Source organism: Felis catus, chromosome X (assembly GCF_018350175.1).
Source record: "Felis catus isolate Fca126 chromosome X, F.catus_Fca126_mat1.0, whole genome shotgun sequence".
Taxonomy (NCBI): domain Eukaryota; kingdom Metazoa; phylum Chordata; class Mammalia; order Carnivora; family Felidae; genus Felis; species Felis catus.
Genome location: NC_058386.1, coordinates 18,769,697 through 18,792,667, shown reverse-complemented (window position 1 = coordinate 18,792,667; position 22,971 = coordinate 18,769,697). Strand labels below are relative to the sequence as shown.

Sequence of the window (22,971 nt, the reverse complement as noted above, 5' to 3'; positions counted from 1 at the left end):
GTACTAACATATTTTTGATGAACCCCTGTATAAAGATACTCTTTTATTTATTTTATTTAAAGTTGAATTAAAACATTTTTAGAAATATACTGTAAAATAAAAATCTAAAAGTTGAGAGATATTTTTACGACTTCTTACAGAAGTTAGCACACACAGACTTACTTAGTCCTTTCTAAATGAGTGTGTATGGGCAGGAGGGTGAGGGTTTGTTGTTTCAGCCTTCATTTATATCCATTTAAATATTTCAGGATCAAGCCTAACATGGCTAGGAACAAAAGCAAGTCCTTATTGTATTATGCATAGAGATTAAGCTTTAATACACCTTATGTGCTGCAACATTTAATAAGATTTATACTTTTATTTTTATTATTTTTTTATATTCATGAAAATAGTTTTAATTTTGTAAACCTCCCGAAAAGGTATGGGGGACCCTCAAGACTCTCTGGGCCATACTTTAAAAAAACCTTTTTCTTTATACAAAATACCTTCACAAATCTCATTTGACTCGCAGAAACCCTTGGAATTGGGCACGTTTTTAAACAGATGAGGAATCGAGAGAGAGGTCAACCAATTCATCCACCATCACATGGATTCCTGTCTTTAGAGTCTGAGTCCAGGACTCCATTCCAGATATGCACCATATCAACTCTGAAAAGCTTCTCAACCACCTGCCTTTTGCCAGAGCAACAGCCTGGGAATACTCAAAGATTTTTTTTTTTTTTACACAATAATTAGGATAGCTAATATATTAACTCTAGAATATGGTAGAAAAACAGAGATCCTGAGACTTAGGGAAAACAGAGCATGACATAGCAGAGATAAGCTCAGGTCCTAGCAGGCAGGAGCCCCAACTTCTAGACGCCAACTTCTTCAAGTATTGTGTGACTTGAGATGAGTTTCTGTACCTCTCTGGGCACCAGGACTGCATCATCTGCGGAATGGAATGATGTTATCTTACATGCCTAAAGTCATGGTCCCTGCTGGTGGAAGGGCTGTCATTTACCAAAACTTCCAGTCATTTGGAAGGTAGGAATACAACACAGCTGAAATGGACTCTCATTTTGAAAGTATAGTTTCTCTAATCCATCCTTTTTCTCTAGAGGAATATTTGGAGATTGGTATTTATTGAAACCTATTTCATTCACCTTTCTTGTACTCTCTTCAGCCCTTTTTAAAAAACCATTTATTGGCAAGTTGTGGGGAATAAACTTAGGAATTCCAAGTCTGCACCAATGGGTTAACAAGGCATAAATAATTAGAAATCCACAGGATGTTCACACCCAAGTTTGGGTAAACAAGATTAAGAAATAGGTATAGGTAAGGCAAGGCAAAGGCCCCAGTATAGATAGGGCAGGGCAAAGGCCCCAGTATAGGGCAAAGGTATATGAGGTAAACAAGATTAAGTATTCAGGGCAGAAATGACCCCCAACTTTGTACTATAGCAGAAAGCTGCTTTCACAGGAAGGAGGGACCAAATTAGGTAAACAGGTAAATAGGGCTATATACTGCTCTGGGTGAAGTTGCCCAGAGAGGAGCTAATTAGCAGAAGAAAGGTGCCTTGTTGACCCTGAGATAGCTTGCTCTGTCTTTCTTATCCCCTAGACCAGTTTAGGTACACAGAGGTGGTGCCTCAAGTCTGCTGTAAACAACCTTCTGCTCAGCGCCAGGATTTTGTTTTGTATTAACCCAAACCCCTAACACAGCATATTTTCAAAACCACCTTTCACTCACGCCCACGAGTTAATGTTTACAGTTTCATTGTCTTTTTGTGCATGTCCATCATGCTTGTAAGCCTTCTGACCCTGATAAAAATGGAGCAAGGACCCTTAATCAGGGGTCTTGTCTTCTCCCAGACCTCAGCCTCTCTCGCTTTTTAATCCTGCATCCTCCTTTCTTGCTGGACAAGAAAGAACTCCAGACCCAGAGTCTATGACAGCAAGTTAGCTAACATACAGTGTAAATGGTGTAGGCTTGGCTTCGGGAGTTGATTGTCATGATTCATCACTTACACACAACCCCCAGTGCTCATCCCAACAAGTGCCCTCCTCATTGCCCATCACCCATTTTCCCCGACCCCCACCCCCCCATCAGCCCTCAGTTTGTTCTCTGTATTTAAGAATCTCTTATGGGTTTGCCTCCTCTCTGTAACTTATTTTTCCTTCCCTTCCACCATAGTCTTCTGTTAAGTTTCTCAAATTCTACATATGAGTGAAAATATATGATATCTGTCTTTCTCTCACAGACTTATTTCACTTAGCATAATACCCTCCAGTTCCATCCACATTGTTGCAAATGGCAAGATTTCATTTTTTCTCATTGCCAAGTAGTATTCCATTTGTGTGTATGTGTACACACAACATCTTCTTTATCCATTCATCATTTGTTGGACATTTGGACTCTTTCCATAATTTGGCTTTTAAAATGCTTGCCTTAGGGAGGGCACTTGTGATGAGCAATGGGTGTTGTATGTAGGTGATGAATCACTAAATTCTTCTCCTGAAACTAATATTACACTTTATGTTAACTAATTGGAATTTCAACAAAAAGTCAGAAAGAAAAAAAAAACCTGAAAGGGGCACCTGGGTGGCTCAGTCGGCTGAGCGTCAGACTTCAGCTCTGGTCGTGATCTCGTGGTTCATGAGTTCCAGCCCCGCATCGGGCTGCCTGCTGTTAGCACAGAGCCTGCTTCAGATCCTCTGTCCCCCTCTCTCTATTCCCCTACCCTGGTTGCACTCTCTCCCTCTCAAAAATAAACATTAAAAAAACAAAACTATTTGTCTTATTTTGTTAAGAAAATGACATTCAATGTGGAGAAAATGGCAAAAAATGGGAAATAGTGAGACAGCCTAACACTTGGTGAGTGTGTACCATTATGCTTGTATGTCTAGGGCAGAGGGTTCATATGAGGAACTAGTAAGGTAGAAGATTAGAAAGAGAGTTCAGAGACAAATTGTGAAATCATTGACTTGCGAAATTAGAAAAATCTGAAAGGTCATTTATGTATACCTTTTCTCTGATGCACAAACTCCTTCTCCAGCAACACTAATAAGCAACCAGAGTCCCCTGCAGCTCCCATGTCAGTGAACGCATGACCTCAAAGGCAACCCATCTCATTGTTTTACAGCTCTAAGGACCAACACTTCTTCTTGGTGTCAGAACTGTAACCTCCGTCATCAGTCTTTTTTTGCCTCTGGAATGCCAAAGAATGTATTTTCTCTGTCAGTTCTTTCGAATGTTAAAAATCATTAAAAACAGTATTCTGGTACACTTTTTGTGTGATTTACGGCAGTCACATTCCATAAGCTATGACCGCTTGCTCTTTGCCCAGAAGAGAGCTATATATTCTTACTAGTAACAAACACATGTGTATTTCTTATTATGTGTCTGGTGCTCTAATTTACATATGCTAATTTATCATTCCTCATAAACTCCCTATGAGGTAGGTACTATTATTATGACCTTTTTTTCAAATGAGGAAACTGAGGTATACAGAGGTTAGGTGATTTATCCAAGGTTACATAGACACTGAGCAACAGAGCCAGACCTTCAAGATACCAAACCCTGGTATGAATGACTTTTTTTTTTTTTTGACAGATCCTACCGCTGGATTATTTGTACAAGTAACATAAAGGGACACTGGCCCCATGCAGACAGAGCCTAGGGGTCGCACCAGTCCTGTTCTCACGTCAGCTCCAGTATAGAATGGCCTTCGTGGGCACCTGGGCACCTTGGGGAGACTGAGCCACAGCAGGAGCTGGAGCCAGAGTCGCAGCTGCAGCCGGGGCTTTGATTTGAGTCTCGGCCTTGGCCTTTGGTCGGAGGAGCCTGAGACACTTGGCAATACAGGTACGAACATGTTTCCCAAACTTGAGGTGAGTGATGTAGGCAAGTCTATTGAGCTTGCACCTGCCGCCCTTTAGGATCTTGGGCTGGACAAGGGCACTGATAGCCTCAGCACGTGCATTCATGGCCATGGCAGGGTTGGTCTACATCTTCTTCAGGCCCTTCTCGTTGTGCTTCTGGGTGAAGTGCATGTTCATCAGGAACTTGAAGCCTACCCCCTTAAGAGACTCATATCTTTGTGACTGGGGTTCTTGATGCTGTTTCTGTACCGTTTTCGTGACTGGCTGTGCATGGGTGGTTCTTGGACATGACCATGTCTGTCCTGGAGCGTTGGCTCCCAAAGTGCTTCAGGGATGAAGGGAAAGAGGATAACTTCTTCAGTAACCCATTTCCAGTATCTTTGCATTCGAAGAAGGAATGGGGGGCAGGTAAAGTAAAATGCTAAAACCAGAAAATTCCATCCATGGATTATCAGAAATTGGCCTTAGAGCTCTGTTTGCTACTTCCAGGTTACTTAGCAATGAATCCAGTTCTTTTGTTTTGTATATGACTCCTCATGACTTTGTTCCTTGAACTTATATTTTTGTTTAATTTCTTAAACCCAATTCCAGAGTAATAGAGTTGGGAGTGCTGCTTTACTATGTTTTATGCATCTTGTGCATTAGTCTCTCCATCATCTTCTTTTTTTCAAAATCAGCAATTAAATATTTAAATTATGTGAAAATCACCAAATCTTAGTAGTTTCATTTTAGGAAATGGTAATGCTTTGGAGAATAGTGTGTTCTTTTTCCAAATATGTCTGAGTCAGTTTTAATTCTTACATTTATAGTTGGCATACCTAACTCTGCAGTTTCATCCTTTGCTCAAGAGATGATGTCACCATGGACTGCCATTTATTGTTATAATTCCTTAATATACATTGGAGGCCACCTTGAGATTTGAGTCTTCTTCGAAATCCCAGTGTATCTATGTACTAAGATAGGTTCCAAAAGGTAGAAAATCTTCTGCATTGATATAAGTAACTTGTCTATCTTAAGAAAGATTCTACCCCCTTAAATTCAAAGAAGGTACAGTGGGTTTACTGCCCACAGTTGGGTGTGTATATATGCAGTAGGCTCCATCAGAGCCCTGCTCATCACTCTTTGCATTCACAGTTCCTGCACTGACAACTCTTGGTTTCAAGGATTTTCCTGCCCGTGGAAGTATGCTTAGCTCAAGCACAGGGCTGGTTGGAAGGGCCAGGAAGTTGTCATTGGTTAACCTCTTAACCAGTGACAAACTAGAATTGATGAATAAATACCTTCTTTGCTCCTTCGATGGAACAATGCTGAGGCATGTTCTACGCTGTCTCCCAGATGTCCTCAGTAGAACTGAGCTCCCAATTGCCCACAGGGGTAACTACTCGTTAACACTTTCTATATTAGGTCTTTTTGTTTTTCTTCTCACTTCTCCACTCCCTGCTGGTAATTACCTCCTAGATGTGTGCTAAAACCTTAGTCTGAGGGTCTTAGTCCTGGGGATCCCAGGCAGGTATTCTTTCCACACAAGAAAGCTCCATATAGGCAAAGTTATCTAGAAATACACTCCTGCCCTTGGAGACAATGCCCTCTCAGTTTTTCTTGCTCACAGGAACACTCTGCTTGGCAGGCCTAGATTCTGGGCATGCAGTAGTAAGATAGGCATTAATTCTTGTTCTCCTAAATGTTCTTATTATAATTAACTCAGCTCCTACACTGACCCTTCCCTCACTTTTGTGTCTGTTAAAATTAAGTTCTTTCAGTTAAGCCACACAAATATCTCCTCAACAATTTAGCTCTCTACCCTCACAGACATATCCCCAGCTTTGCACCTTACCATTCCTTGAAAACCTCACTCACACCAGCCCTTCAAATCTCTGTGTACCCTCACTCTTTTTCTCTCCATTTCAGTCCATTATCTACCCTGCTGCCACGGTATTTTTCAACAGTGTAAATTTAATTGTGTTATAGTCTTGTCTTTTTTAAAAGTTTATTTTTGAGAGAGAGAGAGAGCATACACGCAGGGTGGGGGGCAGACATGGAGGGGGACAGAGGATCTGAAGCGGGCTCTGTGCTGACAGCAGAGAGCCTGAGATGGGGCTCGAACCCACAAACCATGAGATCCTGACCTGAGCCAAAGTCATATGTTCAACTGACTGAGCCATCCAGGCACCTCTATATTCTTACCTTTAAACCCTTCAGGGGTTCCATATTACCTTGACAACTGTCCCTACTCCTTAGCATGAAACCCAGTACCTCTTATTATCTGGTTTCCAACCGCCTCTGTAGACATGCCACTGTCCACACTTAACATCTACTCTGCATTCTAGACATTGTGAGCCATTTGCAGTTCCTTGAACACACGGTGACCTTTCAAAGGGCGTTTCAAGTGTTCCTGAGCCTCCAGTCTATTCTCTTCCCTATATACCATGATGCTTCCCATGTACTCTTTCCCAAATGCAGCTTTAAGCAAAAATTTCCTGGGAGCAAGAATGAGAAGGAAGGGAGTATTATTGCAAGCCCTTTACAAAATAATTGTAGACACTTCACTTGGGAATTTCTAAGTGCAATGGAAATCTGGGTGAGTAGGTAAAGCAGCTACATAAATAAAATGCACACCTTTTTAGTCACATCAGGAGATTGCCTTGAGGTTTAAATGGCTGAGATCATTTCCACGCTCCTCACAGCTAGCCATCTATAATTAAACAGCGGCGCCAGTCGGCACACATTCATCATCTCTAAAGAAAATGAAAGTCACCTCCATAAATTTCAAAATGTGGGATATTAAAAGTTTGTTTTTATAATAGGTGATGCACAAGAATTTGTACTAACATCTGATCGTGAAGTAACTTCTTCTTAAGCTGAATCTGTGTCCCAAGATTTAGAATTTACCAATATAATAAAGAAAATCTGATAATATTTTCCTTGCTAAAAGCAAAGATAAATAAAATCTGATAATTTACATGATTCTTAAACTTAAATTTAGATTTTGATTGGCTTAGTAAATCGACTTTGTATTATAATCAGCTTATCACAAACACCTTTACCTCATGAAATTCTCCCTTTCATTCCCTTGATCGAAGAATAACTCTCCTAAATATGATTTCCCTTCTGAAGTGCTCTGTGTTCTTTAGTCAAACTTGCTTGCAATTCCCTCTTTCTACCTTCTATTCCCTTGAGTACCAAAGTATAGTCTTTCTGGAAATAACAGCAGCTCCCAAAGTACTGAATTCCTAGAAAGAAACAGAGGACAACCCACTCTACTTTTCTTGTTCCTTAGACACTTTTGAGGATTGACTCTGGGCCTGGAGTTGGCCAATTTTTCCTCAAAAGGCCAGGGAGTAAATATTTTAGGCTTTGTAGGCCATACAGTCTCTGTTCTAACTGCCCCCCCCCCCCGCCATTGTGGTAGACAAGCAGACATAGATAACACACAAAGGACTGAGTGTGTCTGTATTCCAGTAAAACTTTATTTACAGAAAGAGTCAGCAAGCATATTTGGCCCATGGGCCATAGCTTGCTGATCTCTGGTCTGCCCCTTAAATCCTGTCTGGCATCCTCTTGGGCAAGTCGCAAAAGAATTATTTGATTTCTTTTAATACAATTTTCTTGAGCAAAACACATGAAAATAGCCCTCTTGCTCTGAGGACTCCCAATCTCAAAATCAAATAAAGTAATTATATTAATACTAGATATGCCTGTAGCGTGTAATTATTAGAAAGAAGGCAATAAATATATACCATCAATTCCAGGTCAAAGGGAAAATACATTTAGAGACAGGAAAGAGATTAGGAAAGAGAATTCTGGCTATTCTCTGTCAAGACTGAATAGGATATGTAAGTTCAATCAGGTTGGAAGAATGGAAGGCGTAAGACATTGGATTCCAAGGCTGGGTTCTCCCATTTACCAGTGGCCAGGAGAATTTGAACAAATTATAATATCACTCATACTTTGATTTTTTTTATCTGTAAATTGCAGGTAATACCTATCCTGATGTCTTTGTCAAGGCTGTTGAAAGATGATATGATGTGAAAACCCTTCTTAAGAAGTAATTTTCAGCTGTAAATTCTCCCTTTAAAACTCAAAGTGTGGAGAAATCTATACATTTGATCATTGATTTGAGGGTCTTTTCCTTGACTCCAATATGCTGTGGCTACCCCTTGATCATTTTAGTTACCGCTGTCTTGAACTTTTTCATCTTTTTTACATCTTTTTCCAGGACCAATAATGAGAACCAAAACATAATATAGACTTTTTATTTGAAATAGCAGGGCCTTTTAGCGAATTACATTTTTTTGCAGCTGGTTCCCAAAATCAATTTGTAGTCATTCTTGCTAAATAAGAAGAGAGGGATGGAGTCACCTTAAAGCTCTTATCCAGACAGCTGTTACTCCATGAAGAAAATCAAGAGAGGAGCAAGACTATGAAATGAAGCATCCTCTCTCTTTTCTTCAACTCAGATTTTAAAACTTACTGCCCAAAACTAATTTATTTGGCTGTAGAAAGGTCAATTCTTGGCACATAATAATTGCTAGAAAGATAGGTACGTGAAGCTTTGGAGGCACAAACAATACCTGATCATTTAATACCTATGCTGTGATTCATTAATTAGGAACAAGGATGGATATAAAATTGTAACTTGGGGTACTGGGTGGCAAGAGGGTAAATTAGACAGTAGTCATGCCCAAGTGTTTTGCCACTCAGCCTATTGGTAAGCAGATTCGGCCACAACAGACCCCACAGTTTTTGACCAATGTTTTCATCTGACACAGAGAAGATCTATGACTCAGGGATGATGTACAGCTCATTGGTGGTAGAGGGCTTGAACCAAACTAAGGTTGCCTGAAATCCTGGTTAATTCAACCATTCATTCATGCCTCGCAACATCTACCTTGGGAAAGCCCAAGCAAATATTTCAACACATTTCTCTGCTATTTCTTTTTTAATCCTGAGTGCCTTTTTTCATTACACAGTCTCAATAATTAGCTTATCATTAAAGACATTACATTTAAGGGGTTCTTGCAATCATTTCTTTAGTTCACCCAAGGTCTGGTTTACTCACACCTGCAACTGATTCTGAGCCTCCATGTTCCTCACTTGAAAAATCTTTGAGAAAGAAGAAAAACTTGAACTTTGTTGGTTGAGTTTTTCTCTCACCATCATCTTTTTTTTTAAGGGAGAACTTTCATTTAATTAACATCAATTCCTCAGCTCAAAATGAGGTTCCGATGTTACACCCTACATCTGTAAGTAGACAATCTGTTTAGTACATAATACTGAACTAAAATGTAAACCAAAGGGAGAAGAAAACTTCAGTGGGGCCCTAGGATTATTTATATCTAGAAAAGGCAGGTTCAGTAAATAGTAATGAAAGACTATCAAGGCTCCTTTAACCAAAGACTATTGGTTTTAGATGTTTATGAATTAGAATTCCCTCTTGTTTAACCATGCACATTAGTATGAGAAAATGCTAGGCAGTCTTTATTTTGAAAAATGATAAATAGATATAAAATAGAAATAATTTATGTATGCCAGTCCTCACACCTTTTATTAAAACGCAAGTCCATCTTAAATTCTATTAAATGGGCTTATTAACTGGAAGATCAAAATGACATGACTACAAAACAGTACCATGTATCAAAGTGTAGTTTGAGGCCTCAAGAAAAAGACAACATGAATTCTAATATCTCAGTACGTTTGCATCTTCTCTCTTTGACATTTCACTGTATAGCCACTGTTACAAAACAATGAAGTGGGGATGCTTCTTATTGCTCTTACTCAAAAACTTGTCCCAACCTTCTTTTCTTGGTGTTGGGAGCTCAAGGACCGACAGTCTAGAAGGACATCTTCACATCTGTTCATCACATTGTCACAAACAGCACATCACTTAGTTGGCATATACTCCTATACGTCATCTCTGTGCTGATTGCAATGTGCTTCAGCAGCTTTAAAGCTTATTAAAATTATAATAATCTTTGGTAGCCCCCAGAAATTCTGCTGCTTACATAAGTATACATTTAACAGTGACAAAAGACTCCTATTTTGCTCTTCCCCACATGATGCACTGTGGAGATTTTCTTGTAAGCTGAGTGAAAGAGCTGCCAGACACCATCTCCTAGAAATGCTTGGAAGAGACATGAGCTCAGAGGAAAACAGCAAACCTTGAAAGGGAGATCTGCCAGCCTGCATCACATCAGCCACCCCCAAACTGGGTTTCTCACACTGACTCAGTAAGTTCGGTCTACTGGCAAATCATACACCATAATTAACTGTCCTTAATTCAGACGAACATTGTATGGGCCCACAGGGTATGGAGGCAAAATCGTTAGCTTCACCGACTAATTTTCAGTTAATCAGCAACAGTTCATTCAGCAGAGCACTAATAGGGCAGCCTTGATTAGAAGTATAGGGATATGATATTAATTGGCTTCTTCTAACAGGAATCAGGATGCTAAATGGCAGAGACCATCTGTAGCTCTGGAAAGGAAACACTTGAAAAACACTTTTTGAAGGTAAATGATAAAACAAAGAATACTTCGCAATTTTTCAACCCACTCTACAAAGTATTTTGTGTTTCTTTTGTCATTGTTGTTTTGACTCTTCCCTTCAGAGGCAAAGCCTTATTTTGAAAAGTACTGTTTTAAATTACATACAAATGCTGAAGCTAGGTACTCTTCAACCAAATCTTTTAGATTTGGACTTGGGGGCATGGTTTACGTGTATTGGATATATGTGGAAATAAAAATTATATATGTGTATATATGTATATTTATATCCCAGCAGCACACCAAATACTGGGAATGTCTTGGGCAGAATAACTTTTTAAAAAAAGATGAGATAAAGGCAGTCTTCATGGCTTTTATTTATTAGATGTGGCTGAAAAAATTAAAAAACTAAATAGCATTGATTCAAAGCTTTGAGTTAGACTACAGAACTTTCTTAGTGAAAAAGCAGTCTGAGTTTTATTTACTGAGGTAAAATCTCAAGTAAACAAAGTACCTCAAGAGTGGAGGATTTAGTTAATTTAACTTTCCTACTAATTAAAAATGTAAATTGAATTCCCCTTTAATTCTTATTGTTGAAGTGTCTTTGGGAATAAAATGAAAAATTTTTTCACTTTAGTAAGTTGAGTATAGGAAATACAATTGAATCATAAATCATTTAGGATTTTCACAAGGGTCATTCAAAAAATCAATTCTCTTGCTGCAATATAGTAGAGGTAGCTCTATACGAGGCTTGTTTATATGAGTAGAAATGTTACTTTGACCTTGGGACCATTAGGGACACTCTTGCTTGGTCCTTCTGCTCTCTCCCTCCCACTATTATCTTAACTAAATTTCTGAAATAAGCTGATTTTTTTCGCCTTTCCTCTCTGGTTTCTACTTCTGGATTATAAAAAGTATTTTTATTTAAAAGTTTCTTTAAAATTCTTTGGAATTATGAAAAACAGTAATTTTTTAATTCCTAAGAAAAATCTGTCTCTCTCTCAATATCCTCATAAAATAAGTCAGACAGCCAAGATTTGAATCTCTTGTTCATTGATGGAGCAATAAATTAACTCAGAGCAATTAGCATGTAACTGGAAATCTAATCATTTGTAAGATCCTTTTTGACTGTAACAATCAGGGTCTAGGATCAAATGCTAAGCTCCCTCTTTCTACTTAATAGAATTCATAGTTTCTATGGATTGATGAAGTTTTTATTTCTGTATCTCCTCAAAGAATAAATGGTCTAGTTCAGATTCAGTACCATGGTGTTGAGCTAATATCCTCCTGTCCCTGACTAAAAACACACAAATTCTTAATAGAATATGAAGCAGAATAAATCTATAATCATATCAGATTACTTACCAGAAGCATCAGAAACTGATAACTGAAGATAATAAAATGAATAAACACATATATGAATAAAACGTAAAAACATGCTTTAAAATACATATCTAGAACCCTGCATGGACTGTAGATGTATGCTTTTTAATCGAGTTTTAAAATTTATTACAAATTGTCTCTAAAACACATTGAACATTTTGAAGCCAAGAGAGGTCTTAAGAAATCCCCCCTCACAAATTACATAAAACAACAAATTGACCATAAGTCACCTAAATTTAAGTTAACGATAAAAAGGTAATCACAAAGACTCATATATTTAAAAGCTAAAATATGCATTCTTAAGTCATATGTGAATTAAGAGAAAATCAGAATTAAAAAATTTGTAAATATGTACACAAAATGACACTGAAAATCCTCCATAGTAACACTTGTGAAAGGCAAGTGAAACGATACTTAGGTAATTATCGCTTTACATGTGCTAAATTTTTAAAAGCTTTCAAAAATAAGAATTCATATTCTTTTACTGAGGTATAATTGACATATAACATTATAATAGTTTCAGGCATATAACTTAATGATTTGATATTTATATATATTACACAATGATCATCACTAGCTATTACACGGATCTAGTTAAGATCTGTCATGGTTACTTTTTTTTTTTCATGATGAGGACTTTTAGGGTCTACTCTCTTAACAAGTTTCATATATACAATACAGTAATATTAACTGTAGTCACCATGCTCTATATTATATCCCCATGACTTCTTTACTTTATAACTGGAAGTTTGTATGTTTTGACTCCTTTTATGCATTTTGCCCATCTCCTACCCCTCCTCTGGCAACTATCAAACTTTTCTCTGTATCTATGAAGTTTCAAGGCAGGGGTTATTGTTGTTTGGGTTTGGGGTTTTGATCTCATGTGGGATCATACAGTATTTGTTTTTCTATTTCTGACTTATTTCACTTAGCATAATGCCCTCAAGATTTATTCATATTGTTGCAAATGGCAGGACATTCTCATATTTGTGGCAGAATAAATGTTCCATCATATACATACATACATACACCACAACAGATACTTAGGTTGTTTCCATGTCATGGCTACAGTATATAATGCTGCTATGAACATGGGGATGCAAATATATTTTTGAGTGAGTGTTTTCGTTTCTTTTGGATATATTACCTGAAGTGGAATTGCCGGGTCATATGGTAGGTCTACTTTCAATTTTTTGAGGATCCTCCATACCATTTTCCATAGGACTATACCAATTTACATTCCCACCAGCAGTGCAGAAGGGTTCCCTTTTCTCCACATCCTCCCAAGCATTTGTTCTCTCTTATCTTTTTTTAAATTTTTTTTTCAACGTTTATTTATTTTGGGGACAGAGAGAGACAGAGCATGAATGGGGGAGGGGCAGAGAGAAAGGGAGACACAGAATCGGAAACAGGCTCCAGGCTCTGAGCCATCAGCCCAGAGCCTGACGCGGGGCTCGAACTCCCGGACCGCGAAATCGTGACCTGGCTGAAGTCGGACGCTTAACCAACTGCGCCACCCAGGCGACCCTCTCTTATCTTTTTGATAAGAGGTAATGACCTATTCCAAAGGTAATGACCACATCTCATATTTGCATTTCCCTGATGACTAACAATGTTGACGTACCAGTTGTATGTCTTTGGAAAAATGTCTCTTCACATTGTTTACCCATTTCTTAATTGCATTTTTTTTTTTTTTTTTGCTATTGAGTTGTACGACTTCTATTTCTTTTTTTATATTAGTCCCTTATCAGGCAGATGGTTTTCAAATATTTTTCCCATTCCATAGGTTGTCTTTTTACTTTGTTAGTTGTTTCTTTTGTTGTGCAGAAGATTTTTAGTTTGATGTAGGCCTACTGGTTTATTATTTATTTTGTTGCCTGTGCTTTAGGTGTCATGGCGACAAAAAAACATTGCCACGACCCATGTCTTTTTTCCTATGCTTTCTTTTGGACTTGCACGGTTTCAAGTCTTATATTTAAGCTTTTAATCCACTTCAAGTTTATTTTTATGAGTTGTGTAAGATAGGGATCTAGTTTCATTCTTTCACATGTGAATATCCAATTTTCCCAGTACCATTTATTTATCGAAGAGACCTTTTCTCTCCATTGAGTACTCTTGCCTCTCTTGTCAAATATTACTTTACCATTTATGCTTAGGGTTATTTCTCTGCTCTCCATTCTGTTCCATTGATATATGTGTCTATTTTTGCACCAGTACCATATACCATTTTGATTACATCAGATTTGTGATACAGTTTGAAATCACAGAGCATGATGCCTCCAGCTTTGTTCTTTCTCAAGATTGCTTTGGTTTTCTGGGTTCAGTACAAATTTTAGGATCGGTCTTTTTCTCTGAAAAGTGCCATTGGGATTTTGATAAGGATTGCATTGAATCTGTAGATTGTTTTGGGCAGTATAGGCATTTCAACAATTTTAATTCTTTGAATCCATGATCATGGAATATCTTTTCTTTTATCTCTCTCTTCACTTTCTTTCATCATTGTCTCATAGTTTTCAGTGTATAGGTCTTTTACCTTCTTAGTTAAATTTATTGCTAGGGGTTCCTGGGTGGCTCAGTAAGTTAAGCATCCAACTTTGGCTCAGGTCATCTCACAGCTCATGAGTTTGAGCTCTGCATTAGGGCTCTGTGCTGACAGCTCAAAGCCTGTAACCTGCTTCGGATTCTGTGTCTCCCTCTCTCTCTGCCCCTCCCCTGCTATGCTCTCTCTCTCTCATAAATAAATAAACATTAAAAAATTAAATTTATTCCTAGCTATTTTAGTCTTTTGGATGCAATTGTATATGTGACTGTTTTAATTTCTCTTTCAGATAGTTTGTTGTTAGTGCATAGAAATGCAACTGATTTCTATACATTGATTTTGAATCTTGCAACTTTACTAAAATTGTTTATGAGTTACAAATGTTTTTTGTTGACACTGGGATTTTCTATATATAAAATTGCACCAGCAAATAGCAATGATTTTATTTCTTCATTTCTGAGTTTGATACCTTTTATTTCTTTGTCTTGCCTAATTTTTCCAGCTAGGAATTCCAGTACTATATTGAGTAGGAGTGGTGAGAATGGGTGTCCTTGTTTTGTTCTTGATCTTAGAGGAAAAGCCTTCAGTGTTTTACCATTAAGTATGGTGTTAGCTGTGGGTTTGTTGTATATGGCCTTTATTATTTTGAAGTATGTTCCTCCTATACCCAGTCTGCTCAGGGCTCTTATCATGAAAGGATGTTGTATTTTGTCAAATCCTCTTTATGTTCATTGAGATGATCATGTGATTTTTATCTTTCATTCTATTGATATGATATATTACATTTATTACACACATTTGAACAAAATGTTAGAACATGCTTTAAAATACATATTGATTTGCATATGTTGAACAGTCCTTGCATCCCAGGGATAAATCCCACTTGGTCATGGTGTATTATACTGTATTTTATTGAGGATTTTTGCATCTATATTTGTCAGGGATATTTGTCTGCATTTTTCTTATGGTAGCCTACTCTAGCTTTGGTATCAAGGTGATCCTGGCCTCAGAGAATGAGTTTGGAAGTGTTCTCTTCTCAATATTTTGAAAGAGTTTGAGGAGGATTGGTGTTCATTGTTCTTTAAATGTTTGGTAGACTTCACCAGTAAAGACGTAATGTTTTATTTAAAATATTTTTACCAAGTGTGAAGTCCACACTCTGCTGCATGTTTGGGGTCAGATAGATAAGATAGACTTGTTGCAAAACAATTTGACAACAAGAGAATTTCTTTGAAAACAAGAAAGCTCAACAAAGAAGTTTGTTAGTTAAGACAGAGTACATTCTAATCCTACTTAGAGACATTTGCTTTATCCTGATTTAGTTACCTATTCAAAGCTGTATTTTAGTTCACCAGGTTATAAATTCAACTTTATTAACATGATAGTTATTTGGAGATCCCATTTGAATAACTGAAGTTCTGTATTTTAGGGCACAAAGGTTTATTTTGTTTTTATTTCTGTAATTAAAGCTGACTCTCTTATGAAAGAGAGATTTGTTTCCATTTTAATATTTTTTCCCCAAAAGCAATGTTTTCACATGCCCCCATTGTTGCTTTTAAGTACCTTTTTTTTTTAAATTTGGCTCTACATTGTATCTGCCAGTATCAAACCACAGATATCTTCTGTGCTATTTGAAATGCATGCATAAATTTTTGTCAATTAAAGAACCTTGTCTTTTAGAGCCCTGATTATTAAGGGCACAAGCCCAATATTTAGAATCATTTGGATAATGAATACTAAGTAGAAAAAGTTATATCATTTTGATGTTAGTCTTTTTTTGACATTAACCTACAACGTGGAATGGCAAAATCATTTTACCTTAGAATCTGAAAGATAATAATTATATTAGCAGATCCAGGAAGATCAACATAGTAAGTTGTAACTATCAGGGTGATCTTTTTAGGTTTAATTACTTTAGTGGTTATTATTTCATCTTTCTCTCTACAGAACATACTTAACTTGTAGTCTATGCTTTAAAGCTGTAACCTTTAATTTTTTTTTGAGGTGATCCAGGTCACATCTTATTTTTGATGTCAGTACCTTCAAGTCAAAGACTATTAGGGCCACACATGTAGTTGAACAAAGTTGGGCTTATTGGCTCCATGTAACAAGGAAGACAGTACATCTTGAAGATACACTGACAGAAGACTAAAACCATGAGGCATCTAAGTTAAAGGGTGTCAGAAGGGACTTGTTACAGGATTCTGGTTTCTTTGTGGTCATTTTGGTTGTGGGTTCAAAGAAGCATGGTTTTCCTATGGATTGGTTGCTTTCAGAGGGCAAGAGAAATTCTGTGTTTATGATCTTACTAATGTTTATCTACAAGATGGGCATTATAAAGGATTAATTTGGGGTTAGTAGAAAATAGACAATAAACACACATTTATTTTATGGCTGAAACATGATACATGAAACTAAGAGCAAAGAGGTCTTGGCGTGTGTAACAGCATCGCACATGGGGAAATGAAGATTTAGGACTGGAGAGTATGAAACATTGTTATTGGTCACTGGCTGGAAGGACTTCGTACGGCCCTATCCAGTGCAATTGAAGTGATATCCTTTCTGGTGAATCTTGAAGTATATAAGTATTTTCCAAGTAAATGGCCACTGCATTATAGCAGAAAGTCTGATGGTTATACTTACCAATTTCTCTGTTGATTATAGATCTCATGCTCAGAAGCACTACTGAATATAATTATTATTATTTTCATGTTCCAATGACACAATTTGACCCCTGGGAGCCCCATTAGGTTGACTCCCTTTAATACTACCCAGAACTTTTTAAAGCATCTTTGCTTTCATACAAGAAGATAATCCAGACCCAACTTTATTTTTTCTAGCATATTACTAGATTTTCATTCATATACTACTAGTAAATCTGAATGCTACACATGGTGCTAGGTATATATGCAATTGGAATGCCACCAAATTCCAGAAAGGGCAATCTGTAATCAGTGCATTTATCATCAGTGTTCTCTTCATTTGATTGTGGTTTTCAGTTACTCCAGTCCTTGCATTTTAATTATAAATACTGTTAATTTAGTTTCATCATTATTAATTTAGGTTGGGAATGGTTGTTTGTTCACCTTAAAGTGACAAGGCGTGCATACTTGCATCAACAACATTTTTGACATATAATTTTCCAATAGGTAGATGGTAAGGTGTGTATTTATTGAAGTTCAAATATGAATTAGTCATTCCCTCATTTTTTGAGCAGCTGGAGTCCTAAACTTCAAAACTGTAGAGGGACTGAAAAATAATTTTCAGCAACTTAGGTGTTTTATGTAAAGTTAACAATAAGTGACTTGTATATTAACAACAGTTCTACTACAAATTGTTTCCCTACAATTCTTGGTTATCATGGAATTATTTTTCCTTTGGAAAATGGAAAAAGTGGTAAAGAAGGGCCATAGACAAAAAAGTTGAAAACTGCTCTTAAAGTCTTTTTCAATTCAAAACTCATAGCACAAGTACCAAGGTATGTTGGGTGATTTTATTTTATAAAATATGCATAGCACTTCCCCATCAGCAATCCTGTTAGGGTAGGCATGTGTATAATAAAAACTTTCTCCCTTTATTGTTTTTTTCCCATCTCACCTTTCTTTCCTACCTACCCAACCTTGAAAATTACCGCTGTCCGTGGTCTCTAGTCCCTAAACGTTATGAATGGTTGTTCAGAATGGTAGTTATTGGGAGCAAAGGCTCATGAGTATGCAATAACTTTACAAAGTAGAGAAAGTCCATTGGCCATTTCTGTACCTTCAGGCCATAGGATATTTCAGAATGACACTTCTGTAGCCATAGATCAGACTTATGACTGTAAAGATTCTTTGGCTTTTCAGACTTATCTTGTAGTATGAGCTATGGGGTATAAAAAACACATTTCAGTGCTATACACACAGTTAGCATTTGATTAACTTTTGATCTGCAATTCTACTGACCCCAGCTGGGTTCACTCACAAATAACATATGTGTTGGGCTGGGTGGTTGCTGAACTCAGCTGGAATTCTCATGTATCTGAAAGTCAACAGGTCAGCTGGATTTTGACTGATTAAGGATATAGTGTTAAGGGTAGCTCTGCTTCACACTGTAGGTCTGTAAATTGGCTCCATATGTTTCTTATCCTGTTCTTTGGACTACTGAAAAAGCCAGGGTATGGGGTCTTTATGACACTGGCAGAGGCACAAAAGGTCTTTTATACTGAAAAAGCCAGGGTATGGGGTCTTTATGACACTGGCAGAGGCACAAAAGGTCTTTTAAGGCCTAGGATTGGAACTTGCATACCATCACTTCCTCCTCATTCTGTCCAAAGCCAGTCATATTGCCACATCCAAAGTCAAAGTATGAGGAATATAATTCAGTTCTTTAATGGGAGGAACTGTGAAGTCCTATGTCAAAGGGCATGATTAGAGAAAGCACACAATGGAGAAATGGGACAATGAATGACATCTACCACATACTTCTTGCATGTTCTGACCAAAACAAATGTAACACACTTGAAAAAGTCCCACAGTAATCATTTGGACCCCAATTCAGCAGCCAACAACTCAGTCAGAAAGGAAGGATATTGAAGCGATTTAAAGCACAGTATTGGCTAGCAGCCAGACCAGGACTCGAATATCTGGTTTACCTCTTAGTAATCAGTTAACTTTGAGCCAGTTGATTTCTCTAAGGATTAGTCTTCCCAACTAAACAATGACAAGTAACACCTATCTCTAGGGTCATTTTAGGATTGAATGGCACAATGCTTACAAGTGGTTTAGTACATCATATATGCACTTGGTTAAGAGTTCAAACTATCGAGTCTACTTTCTTGTTTTTCTCTCCCTCTTTTATTCATCTTTGCCTCTTTCCCACCCAAATATGGTTGTCGTAAGCCCCTTCCTGCTTCTCCAACATGATGGGATTCCCAAAAGTTGAGACTTCAGATTCCCCTAGAGCAAAACCAGAGTAGGGTCTTCCACAAAGTGATTCATAATGCTGGGGGTAAAGCTGGATATCACCCTTGGGCTCTCTTTTTGCTCTGGAGGAACATGAGGCTCAGGGGAGACATCTCTGTAAGATGCTACACTGACCTGGGTTAGCAGAGATGCAGTCAACATACAGCCACTTCTTTTACCCTTCCAATGCCATCTGTCTTGGTCTCTGTTGTGCAGGGGGATGCTTTAGCCTCACTCCCATATTCTAGGATTCTCTCAGTGGTGTCTTGTCCATGAATAGTGTTTCCCCCTTCTTGTGAGGGGGAGAAAAGTCAGGTACAACCTATGTTGCCATCTTGGTGATGTCACTTCCTGAAGTTTGTTCTTAAGAAAATGCCTTCTGAAAGAGTATTAAAAATAATTTTCTCGGTTTGGCCCCTGAGTCTGAACAATACCTCTAGAACAAAACCAAATATAAAGCAGCCCTCTCAGGGCTACTGAAAAAAAGTCACTGGCTCTATAAGTTCAGCATAACTCACATTTTTCTGTGAAGAAAATATTGATTTTCTGTATTCCCAACCATGGCCTTGCATTTCTGGTAACCATGGCAACTGCCTAAGTTGTGAGGCCTTGGTAAAGCCAATGTGGCAGATTCATATTAAATTAGCTGGAGGAAACGACAAGGGGATGTAATCAGCATAGCTATTTATGTCCCTTGCCCATCTAGTATTTCATAATCTGAGGCTTTCATTGACATCTTCCTCTGATCCAGAGGTTCTCAAGTTTGACTGCACATTAGAATCTTCTGAAGAACTTTTTAAAATGACAGTTCCCAGGGCCAATCTACAGAGATGCCGATTTAATGTAGATGAAACCCAGGCATCAGAATTTTTAAAAAGCCCCCAGGTGATTCTAATGGGCAACTGGGGTTGAGAACAGCTGCTCTAACCAAAATATAGTTCCTCATTTGTGATAATCAATAGGCAAGCTGCCCGAAAGTAATCATAACAGTCCCCTCAACTGGCTAATCAGTGCAACTACATCATATAATTTAAGGATATTTAAAATAGATACCACAGAAAAAGTCAAAGGGGCACTGGAAAGAGTGGGACTAGTAGGAAACATGTCAGAGTAAAGGTAGGTTGAATCAGTGGCTTGGAAATACATCACTGGAGGCAGTGTGCTGTGCTGTTGTGGGAGAATTATACAAGGACTCAGACCCTTGGCTCTGGCCTTAACTCAAGCACAAATAACTACATGAGCTTGGTACAGGCTCTCCTCTTCCCTGGACTCTTATTTACCTCATCTACTAAATAAAAGCAGTTGATTCATTGATTTCTAATTATGTTTCTGTTCTAAACTCAGGTGATTTCTAAAATTCACAAAGATTAAAACATGCTATGCCAGGGTCTCTGCCAAAACAATTAAATCATAACTTCCAGGAGTGGAATGTTGATGTCGGGATTTTTAAGTGCTTCCAGGTGATTCTTGTATTTGGCCAGGGTTGCCAACAGTTGGACTTGAAGAACCTGCTATGGTATGATTTTATCTGGTGTAGGAAAGGAGAGAATAAAGGTTCAAGTCTTTCAAGAAAAAAATGGGATAAAAATTGGTAACATTTTTTATAGGTTAATTAAAAACTCATACTACCTTTTTCCATTTCTGCTTTATTTTTTCCTTTTTACCATATTCTTAGATCATGGTTCAGCATCTGTTTTCCCTCTTCTCTCTCAAACCTGCCTTACTAAGACATTTCATTACCAATGAATATTTCATTTGAAGAATTGTGAAAGTGATCAAAAGCAATATTACTTGGGAAATGGAACTTACACGATCTACTGCTAAGAAGATGTCACCGAAACTGTAATGGAATATATTTTATTTTAATTTTTGCAGCTGTGAGGATGTGTGCTTTCAGTAAGTATATATTAAAGGTAATTCACTGCAAATATGTCAGCATCTATAAAAAAGAAGAACACAGGAAAACAGACTAAATTTAGTCAGAAAGAAGCTAAAGGCATCTGTTTTATTATATAAGGTTGTTGAAAGCATGGTAGCTTAGCCCAACAAAAAACTGGGCAAATGGCCAGTATTTGGGCAGAAAAAGAGAACTTTTTCCAGATGCACTACCTTCACTCCCAGCATCTTCCTAATGTCTTCGCTATTACCATTGTTTGAGAAGCAGTTGTAAGAATTTACTCTCAGAAACTGCACCTCCCAGAAGTCATACATAGAGCTGCTATGCCCCCAGAGAGTAGCTACAAGCCACATGTGCCTGTGTACATTTAAATTTAATTAAAATTAGAAATTTAGTTCTTCTGTGAGATGCTTGCGGACTACACATTTCAGATGCTTGCGGACTACATGTGGCTATTGGTTACCATATTGGATAGCAAAGAATATGTTCCCAAAAAGTTCTATTGGACGGGACTTCACTAGAAAACAATGCAAATGTGAATGCAATGCAAAAGTGAAACATAGTTGTTGGCTATGGTCATTCCATGTTCTTTTGGAGCCCTATAGAACATAGAGACTAATTCTCTTTGTCTCAGTTTTCTCTTTTAACAAATGGTTTTAAAAATAATAATAAACTCCAAAGGAAATGTTGAAGGATTATGTTTAAGTGTCTTAAGGAGTATAATTCTAAATAAAAACCCCTAAACATGGAAAGAACCTGTGTTCTTATTTTCATTATGGGGAAAAACTAAGGTGTAATATACAGAAGGATTACCATTGTTTCTCAAAATATAGTCTATGCACTCCTCGTTTAGAAATCCCCCTTAGTGATTGTTAAAAATACAGATGTCTGGGCCTCATCCCAGAGTTACTGAATCAGACTATTTGGAGTGAAACCCATGACTGGGCATTTTAACAATCCACTGATGACAGTTATGCATACTATTTTTCTAAATGCCTTTTTGGCAAAGAATCATTTTTAACCCTTCTTAGTGTCTCCCACTTTGTGTTTACACATTAATTTGACTGATAGAATTTACCACTCCTTTGGTCATTTGGTGATTTGCAAACCTGTTTGGGGAGTCAACAGTCTCTCCAGCAGTGAGATTACAACCATGATGCTGCAGAGAGAGTTAAATTGTGGTGTATTCCACACCACCTTTTGCTGTGACTGGGCAGTACCATCGAGTTTTAGTAATGTTATTTAGCATATCTCACATAAATTGCTCATTTGGGGCTACCCAAATGATTACCTAGGAAATATTTTGCACAGTTTCTGAAAGAAGCTGTTTCAATTGCAAACAGCAGGAAAACACAGCCATTAAAAGAGAAAGAATGCTTATGTTTTTACAACAAAATAATTAGAAACCATTACTGGTGCTGTTTAGATTCCAGTACCCCATCTATCTTACTTTCAATTAGAAACAGTGTGCCCAAATAGGAAAAGTCAGCTAAACACGAGTACATTTTGACTGTACTGTTTTGATAAAGTGTGACCCCACTGATAACATAGTCAATGCAATTTTCTTTAAGTACAACTCTTGTTAGCTCGTTTGAGTTTTCAAGGTAAAGAGCTGGCTAACAATTTGACAAATTTACATCCATTTATCTATCATGCTAATAGAATCTCAGAGGTGGAATTTTTCAGTTTAGGCCCCACTTGTACTCAATGTCTGGATCTCTGCGCAGCTTCCTTGGTGAGTGACTGTCCATCCTCTCCATTTGAACCCTTTCAAAAATGAGATAATTATTTCTTCCAAACAAAGCCATTCCTGCTTTGGAACAGCACTTACTTATAAAAAACTTCCTGTATCTTTCTTTTATCATTT

The 22,971-nt window shown here is 37.6% G+C and overlaps 1 pseudogene; it reads right to left on the bottom strand.

Annotated features, from left to right (window-relative positions):
* Window positions 1–3,686: 3,686 nt before the first annotated feature.
* On the bottom strand, window positions 3,687–4,158 carry LOC101096207 (annotated as a pseudogene).
* Between the last annotated feature and the right edge of the window lie 18,813 nt (window positions 4,159–22,971).